The sequence below is a fragment of the Corvus kubaryi genome, unplaced genomic scaffold, assembly GCF_017639235.1.
Source record: "Corvus kubaryi isolate FWS band 111438036 unplaced genomic scaffold, C.kubaryi_AGA036_p1.0 37396, whole genome shotgun sequence".
Lineage (NCBI taxonomy): Eukaryota > Metazoa > Chordata > Aves > Passeriformes > Corvidae > Corvus > Corvus kubaryi.
In genome coordinates this window covers 31,704,990-31,713,448 of record NW_024581135.1, presented here as the reverse complement: position 1 = coordinate 31,713,448, position 8,459 = coordinate 31,704,990, and the positions used below count along the sequence as shown (strand labels likewise).

Below are 8,459 nucleotides of genomic sequence, written 5' to 3'. Positions count from 1 at the left end.
TTCAGATATAGTATTTTTCTGTTTGGTTGGGGTTTTGGTGTGTGTTTGGTTTGGTTTGGGTTTGTTTTTTGTTTGTTTATTTTATTTTATTTATTTTCTTTTTTGTTTTTTTTTTGTTTTTTAGAGGAGCTGGTGTGTGGGGGAAGTTTGCTTTCTGTTAAAAATATAAACCCTTCAGTGTAGCGGTAGTGCCTCTCCAGATTGCTACAGCAGTTAGTCCTGATCCTTTGTGGAGTTTCAAACATTGCAGAATAAAAATATATCATTATATTAAATAATAATCTACTTATTTAAGCACAAATTATCAGTCTTAAGGTGGAGTTTTGTGTGAGAGTTCAGTCTGGGTGAAAAAAAAATGGAACAATGAAAAGCACATCATCTCTACTGCAGCCAAATATTTGTAAACTGAAGTTGCTGAGAGCGTAAGTGGTAACAGTCATCTTGCAAACAGATGGGACAGTCCTGCATTTGTGAACTTTTGCCCTAGGAAGAAAGAGGGTAAAGGAAAGAGGAGAAAATAGAAGAAATAGTAATTATTACTTATTTCACAGTATTACCTTGCAGTTATGGTTTCACGCAGACATATGTGTATAATATTTATCAAAATGGTCTCAGAGTAATTCAGATACAACATGAAGGGGTAATTTTGAAAGTTGCCACTGGATGTTTGTATATTTTTGGGATAGTTCCTTTTTCTTAGTCACAGTACACAGTGTGATAGAGTGGTCATTAGACTATTAATGATGTCATAGATCAAATTGCATTCTATAAACAGAAATTTGCACCAGTACTTTCAACTGGATGGAAAAATCATTTAAAATTTGCCATAAAGTGTCTGTGCTTTCTATATGTTAAAATCTACTTTGGAGTCTTAATAAAATAAATTCATAGGGTTTTTGAAGATGTCTTAGAGTGGTCTAAAATTTAGATGAGAAGGTAATGTATTTAAGAGTAATCACTTTTCTGTGCAGTGATGGTAAGTGCTCATCTACTTTAAAGCATGAACTTGCTTGCAGAATATTTTAACTTTTGGTGGTTTAGAATTCCCTGTACACCTTGACTGCCATTAATGCAGGATGTTGGTATTCATTGCTAGATTTTCTTATATCCTGTTTCATAACTGGCAATATCCCACGGTTTCATACACAGAGAAATCACTAACACTTCACATGTGGTTAGGGAGGAAATACTTTCTACAGAGGTTCATACATTAAATCTATTGGTGGGATTGTTCATTCCCTTCTGTTCTGTGAAATATGCTTCATTACTTTGCAGCATCCTAACAGGGTCATCCTTGCTCTCAAACTCCATTGACAGCATTCCCCCAACCATAACAAACTGCCCACAGGGTTTCACCATACCCCCTGAGACACAGCTGGTACAAGTCAGCTGGGGATGATCTGAAATTAGTGCTAAAGGCAGAGATACTTTTACATCCAAAGCCTCCTGCTTTCAGTACAGAGCTGATCAGGTTCAGGATACAGCCCATGAAGAAGCTGGAAACAGCCTTTCCATCTTTCAAAGTAATCACCAAAAGTAAGTGCTATTTTAAGATAAGGCTTAACAAACTTTACAAACTGCTGCCTCTTTCATAGTTCAGTTTCCAGTACCAGTCTCAGTGCCTGTGTTTGTTTCCATGCACAGTTTGACATCAGGTCTGCTATACCAAATAGCATGAATGTTTTAGGTTTTAAAATTGTTTCATGCCTAAAATTTTTTATGCTAGTGAAACCAGCTCCTTCATGAGTATCAGTTTTTCAGCTCAGGAAAACACTTGTTTAGTAGGGAATAATTTGTAAAAAACTCTTGGGTCATGATCATTTGGGGGCTTTGGTGACCAATGCCCCCTAGTTGTTTTTCCTGCAGCCTGATGCAGAGGACAGGCCCCTCTAACATTTGTATTCTCATTAGCAAAGCCCTACATTTACACTCTGAGGATTTCCAACATTGTAGATTGCAATGAGAATGAAATATGTTGAGCACCAACATGCTGCTCAAACACACACTTGCTGCTGTTGCAGGCCCTCTGTGGAGCATTGTGCTTATGTGGATACCCTCTTCAAGAACTTCTTTACAAAGTCTGGTCATTTGTTAAACAAAGGTAAGTTTAAAGAAGTTTAATTTGTGTAACCAGGCTCAGACTTTGTGCCAAAGTGACTGAGGTAAGCCCAGAAAGACCATTAGGCCTGTTTTCAGCATGAGCGGGCCAAGGGAGTGAGAGGTTTGGTAAAGAATATTTGTAAATCTTATTGCTTCCACTCTAGAGTTCATAAACTCCAGTAGCACAGAAGTTGTTAATGTAAGGGTGCTCCCAGTAAAGGATTGATAACTTTTAAGCATCAGATTAATTATCAGTCCTAATTGTGTAGCTAAGCACTCTAATAGGCAGAAACAGAACAATTTATAGTCAGCAGAACTTTTGAGAAAGTTTTCAAGCTTATTGCTCTAAATTAAATGAGCATTTTTAAAATGCAACCAAATGTTCTGAATTAAGGTCGTAACATTGAAAAAGTAGTTACTAGAAAAGTGGAAAAAAGAAAGCTACTTTCTCTGGCTTGGTTTCTTACAGAAGACAAAGCATTGACTACAAAGGGTCATTGATGTGGTGGCAGAATATGAAAGAACTGCATTGAGGATTGAAACTACTTCCCATAACACAGCAGGAATGGCTTTAATAGAACTTTCAAAAAAGCTTTTTGAGATATTTGGAGTTTGCATGTTCTCTTGATTTAAGGTATATTAAAAAGTTCTGCAAATATATTCAGTACTATTTAGCCTTATAGTCTATAGATAGCGTAACATAAACCTCTTACTTCCATGGGAATAATCTTACATGTATTTCATTGTGAGTTTCAGATGAAAGTTGGTGTTTTTTTGAGTTTTCTTATATGTACATGTGGTTTAAAACATATTTTATGAAAATACAGTGTAAAACCTGCTCACGTGAGCACTTGATTTTGGGAAAGAAAATAAAAACAAAGTTTGAGTTTGAAGATAGTGTTAAGATCTTTGACAGTGGCTTCTTGTAAATGGCTTTACCTTTTTGAATGTAGAAATCTGAATGCTACAAGAAATTAATAATGGTTTTATTGGGCTGGTACATATTGTTTAGAAGTAAATAACACAGGTTGTCTTAGTATAATACTGCACCAGTTGTGACAGGCCATGACTGGGTTATTCAAGCTCTCTCATTTATTTTAGCCAATTAGTTTGTTTGCTTATCAGAAAGTGACTTCAGTAAGGAAGCACAGTAATTCAATTATCAAGCACTCCTTTTCTAACCCTTCCAAAAAAATGCATATGAACTCAGTGTAAGAAAAACATTTATTTGCAGCTTCTTGTCTTTGATAACTCATTATGTTGCACACAGTGTGATTCACCCCAGAAGATTTATCTGTCGTGGCGGGTGGGAGGAGGAGAATGAAAAATTCTAACACCACCTAAAAGATATCATTGCCTTGTAGGCAGTGATACCATTTCCAGAAGAAACAGCTCAGTTATCTGTTTGGAGGAAATTTCTCCAGCCCCTGGGCCTTGTACTCTTTGTTCCTGATCATCTTGAGACAAGCAATTAGAAAACCTCCAACTTGGAAACCATACTGCCCCCAGGGCAGCTCCTGCTCATTGTGAAAAACTGAATTTGGATTGCTGAAATTGTAATGGATCCTCTGAATATTATTGTTAATACATTTTAAGAAACTGAAACAAATGATAAGAACTGGAGAGTGTTCAGAGCATTTTACAGTTACTGGTCAGAGTTCACACTCTCTTGCTGTCAGTGAGAAGGAAAAAAATTAACATAAGAGTAAACTCACAACATTGCATTACAGGCAACAGAAGTATCATTCCCAAGAGAAAAATCTAGCGTTGGAGAAAACTTCAGATGTGTATGGGTAATTTTTTTTTGCTGGTTTTTACTGTATTTCACACACATACATTCACAAAAAATAACTACCCATACTTTGGGTTGGAAAAGACCAGTATCAAATTTAGCTGTATTTTCATTTTGGTAGAGATCATCATCATCTGCTTTGACTGTTATGCATGGCTTCAACATGCAACTACCTTACCTAAGCTCACCATATGTATTGTGGGAGTTGCAAAGAACTTTTTTTTTTTAATATCAACTTATAGTAGAGGGACCCTCTAGTGGTTTTTGTGGCTAAGAATACATAACCTCTCCAATGTGCTTTTCTTGTGTGCTCAGCAATGGGCCAGCAAGACCTGTTAAGTAGCCATGCTGCAGGTAACATGAAGAAAGCTGTAGGCAGAGCCTGGAACTCTGGCGTCCACAGCTGGACATTTATCATTCTGGGGAGAAATACAGAGAAATGAGAATGGGCACTTAGCTATAGGAGAGAAAAATTCATCCAAAGGGCTGTGTTGTATGAATGGACTCAAAGTAATTAAGTAAGTAAGAAAAGGAACATTTTCACTTCTTTAAAAATATGATTTGAAAGATGCTATGTCAGGTATCTTTCCAACAGTTGGTGTTTTTCTGTACCAACTTAAAGAAACAGGCAGAATACAAACTCGTGTTTTGGACTCTCTCTTGCAGGAGGCTATGATTTGCCAACTTCTCAGCACTTCAGATACATGCCATGTTCAGCACCATGAGAGAGTAGGGATTTATTTAGGAACCTAAAAGAGGAAACAGATCATCGCAGAGGCTCAGGGCAACATTGGAAAGAAACAGGAATGTCAGTCCGTAGCTAAAGGATAATGTAATCGATGATACTGAATATGAGGATCTGGGGAAGAGGTGAGCACACAGATTTCTAAGTGCGTCACAGTGAGTGTCCTGCTGCCTCAGCTGCCGGTGTGTATCGATTCCCTTGAAAGGATGCCCTCATGGAGACAGTTCTGGCTAACAGAGCCGCATGAATCAGCAATCTGCCACTGCTGCTCTGCAAGGGATGAGAGCTGGGCCGAGCTCCTGGTGACTAGGCTGAGTGGTTATGTTACTGGGACAACAGGGGTAAACTTCAGCTGTGTGGAGACCTTTCCAAGAAGAATGCTGGTACAGTCCATCTGTGAGCAAAACTGGACTCGTGCAGCTTGTGCATCACAGACACGAACAAACCTTACTGCTGTTGTGATCAGATGAAGAAAAATATTTGTAATCTAATTGGGTTGGGCTGGGAAAAAGAAAGTCTGGAGTCATGGACAGGCCTCATTGTTTGAAACTGTCTGAAAAGAAAAAAAATTCTATTGCAAAAATGATCTTGGCAAATTCCTCTCATTTCCAAGAGTAGACAGAGGAGTGTTTTAGATATAAAGCATGATTCACAAATTGAATATGAACCTGGAATGTTTTAAGGATTTGAATGTTCTGGCTTAAAGGACAAAGCCTAAAGCATCTCTTTGCTTTGAGTGACATAAGAAATGATGAAAAAACCCTACAGCTTTCTTATTTTGTCCCAAATATGAATCCTATATTCATGAATTTTTATAAAATCTAGGATTATTGTTCAAGGTAAGAAGATCCAAAATAATATTAAATGTATTAAGGCAGTGTGCTGTTATCTCTTGAAGGGTATTTAAACTGAGAGAGGACAGGTTTAAAATAGATATTAGGAAGAAATTGTTCACCATGTGAGTGGTGAGGCACAGGAAGAGGTTACCCAGAGAAGCTGTGGCTGCCCCATCCCTGTGGGCAGTGATAGGATCTACTGAGGCACAACTCTTCAGATTTGATTCAACACTGCTGGTCCAGGTTGCTCATAAAGCTTAAATAGTGTGTGTTTGAAGGGAGTTCAGAAAACAGCTCCAGGCAGAGCCTTTGAAAGCTGGCTCTGGGAGCTGAAGAAGGCAGCTGGTAGGAAGTAGGAGTTTGTGTTTAGAGCAGATCTGGGTGCTAGATAGGACCGCATTGTTTATGAGATAGACCTACACTGCAGGGCAGAGATTTAAAAACTGGGATTTGCACCAGCAGTTGGTGATGAGAATAGATTTAATCTACTGTGTTTGAAGTGATGTTATATGCTGACAAAAGGAAAATGTTAGGGAAAAATAAACCAAAGGTATATTGGTCTTAGTGACAAAAGACCAGAGAGAAAAGAATATGACAAATTTTAGCATTTCAGGGTTTTGCTTTTCATATTCCATATTTTTGATGTGTAAAGTACTTTGATTTTGTGTTCTGTATTTTATCATATCCTCTTAAAAATAATGAAAATTTTTCTAGCAAAATAAATTTTTTAATGAATAACTTCAAGTTGTTCTAAAAGTAAACAATTTTTTCCTTCACTATTTCCTCAATATTTGGAAACTACAGTAAATAACTTAATAAAAAGAAGTAGTTGATTGATTTCTTAGAGGAGAGTTTAGTTACTGTATTTCTTCTGGAGTGGTGGAAATGGAGTTTTGTCTGTAACATTTGTTTTATTGCCATTCCATTTAGAACCTGCTCTTCCATGTACTAACAAACCACCTCTGATGGAGACCCCACAGCAAAGGAACCAAGAGCAGCAATTCCATATCCTGTCCCATATGAAGGGCATGATTTCTACCAAAGAGTGCAGGGCTGGCATATTTCTGTCAGACTTCTTATACATTTCTCTCATTTGGATGTAGCGTGGCAAACAAGAAAGGCTTATATGCCAGAAGCTTGCGCAGGTAAGGTAGTCTGGCAAATCCCTTTTGATTTGACTGCTTAGAGCTTTTGGCTGATTGGAAGCTTGTTGGTCAACACATTCAGCTGCTGTTACAGCAAATCGTGCTGAATGAGCATGACCTGAATCGAGAAAGGAATGGGTGTGTTTCTTTGTCTCCAAGTGGGCTCCTCTGGGGTGAGGATTCTGAGGTCAGATATGCTGAAGTAAATTATTGAGTACACAAGAGTTACATGGGACTCAAGCAAAACTTGCAGAGGAATTGGAGGAGTTTCCAGCCTTCTTGAATGATCTTGCAAGCCCTGGTTGCAATATCTGTGCTTTTGTGCATTTGTAAAATACACAGTTACCCACACACAGATTTTGAGGGACACAGTTCCTGAAGGCTTATAAATATAAGCTTTCTGTAGCAGGTTTGGGGTTTTTTTTTTTTCAGTCTTTCAACTAACCCAGATATCTTTACTTTTCTTGGCTAGAAAAATAATATTTGTGACTCTTTGCTGAATGGTGGGCCATACCAGACATGGAGTCACGTGGCAACTGGACAAAACCAGTAATTTTTAGCACAAAATTATTAAAGAAGGACCTAATACTAGAAGATGCTGATTTAGAGATTTAAAATATGCCCAGGACTGCTGGAGAGCTTTGTTTTACTTCCCCATTTGCTACTGATGGGACAACTGTGCTTGGACATCTGCCAGAGTAGATATTCCAGAAAAAACACTTCATGGTTTAAAATATTTTCTTCCAACATAAATAAAACAATTTAAGTAAAAAACTCTACAGTCCTGTTTTTATTCTGGAGGAACAGTGTTCACAATGTTCTGGAATAGCTAGTCTGGAATAGCTGTTGTGGTAAACTGCCTATCTATGAAGGGAGCACTTGCTGATGGGTACTGCAACAGATTTTAAAAAAGAACAAACCCAAAACACTAAAAATTATATTAGCTGTTGAAAATAGCATCTTGGCTCTTAGAACAGAGCCAGGATAGACTTGAAGGAGGCAAGATAGCTAAATAAACTAAATATTTAAACAATAGAAGATCAGAATATGTTTGGTCCTGTTCAAATTCACAGGAGAGCTGAAGGTCTCAAGGAGCTTTTCTCTTGCAGATGTTCCCATATGGCTTACAGGAAAGAAGAGAATAACCCAGTGTCAGCTAAAGAAGGATCCCTGCACAAGTTTACTTCCAGGGTGGCTGGGTGGTCAGAGACCTTCACTGAACTGACAGGTGAAAATGGCTCTTGTCATGACTATTTATGTCTGAGAGTTCAGGCCCTGCCCACAGCTCTCTGGAGCTCTGGCAGGGCCAGGTGCACGTCTGCAAGGCTGGGTACATCTGGGCTCACAGCTCCTCGGAAGTGCAGTCTTCAGAGGCACTCGGGCTCATCTGCAGATGAATTAACTTTGAGCCGCAAAGCAGAGTGCAGTGATTTTAATGGCACATAGTTGGAGAGGCTAAAGTATTGTAATTTCCTATCACATGACCATGCTGAGTATTTACAGATGAGGAAGGGAGCTTGCAAAAATATAGCAACAAGTTCAAAGAAAATGGGGAGAAGCAAAATTTTTTTTGCTGAATTGTGCTTTCTGTCATCACTAAAATGGGAACATGCTGCTCTCACCATGTATGTGTTAGCGAGGGGATCGCATGTTCTCAATTTTTAAACAGTTATTTACACTTCACATGAGGAAAAGTCTGTTGGGCCTTTCTCTGCATTCAAAAGAACATACTGGATCATATTTCACATATCTTTAGTATCTCCCTTGGGCTGCATTGTTTGAAAAATGGAGTATGAAAATGATGATAGAGAAATACCTGCCACCATCCTCCTTTAAATTGA

At 38.2% G+C, this 8,459-nt stretch overlaps 1 long non-coding RNA gene across 1 annotated transcript; it reads left to right on the top strand.

The window, feature by feature from the left end:
* The first annotated feature begins 2,014 nt into the window (after nucleotides 1-2,014).
* Nucleotides 2,015-8,222, top strand: LOC121670679. Its single transcript, XR_006018203.1, has 3 exons — nucleotides 2,015-2,101; nucleotides 6,404-6,618; nucleotides 7,728-8,222. It is a non-coding gene; the product is annotated as an uncharacterized LOC121670679 (long non-coding RNA).
* Nucleotides 8,223-8,459: the final 237 nt, after the last annotated feature.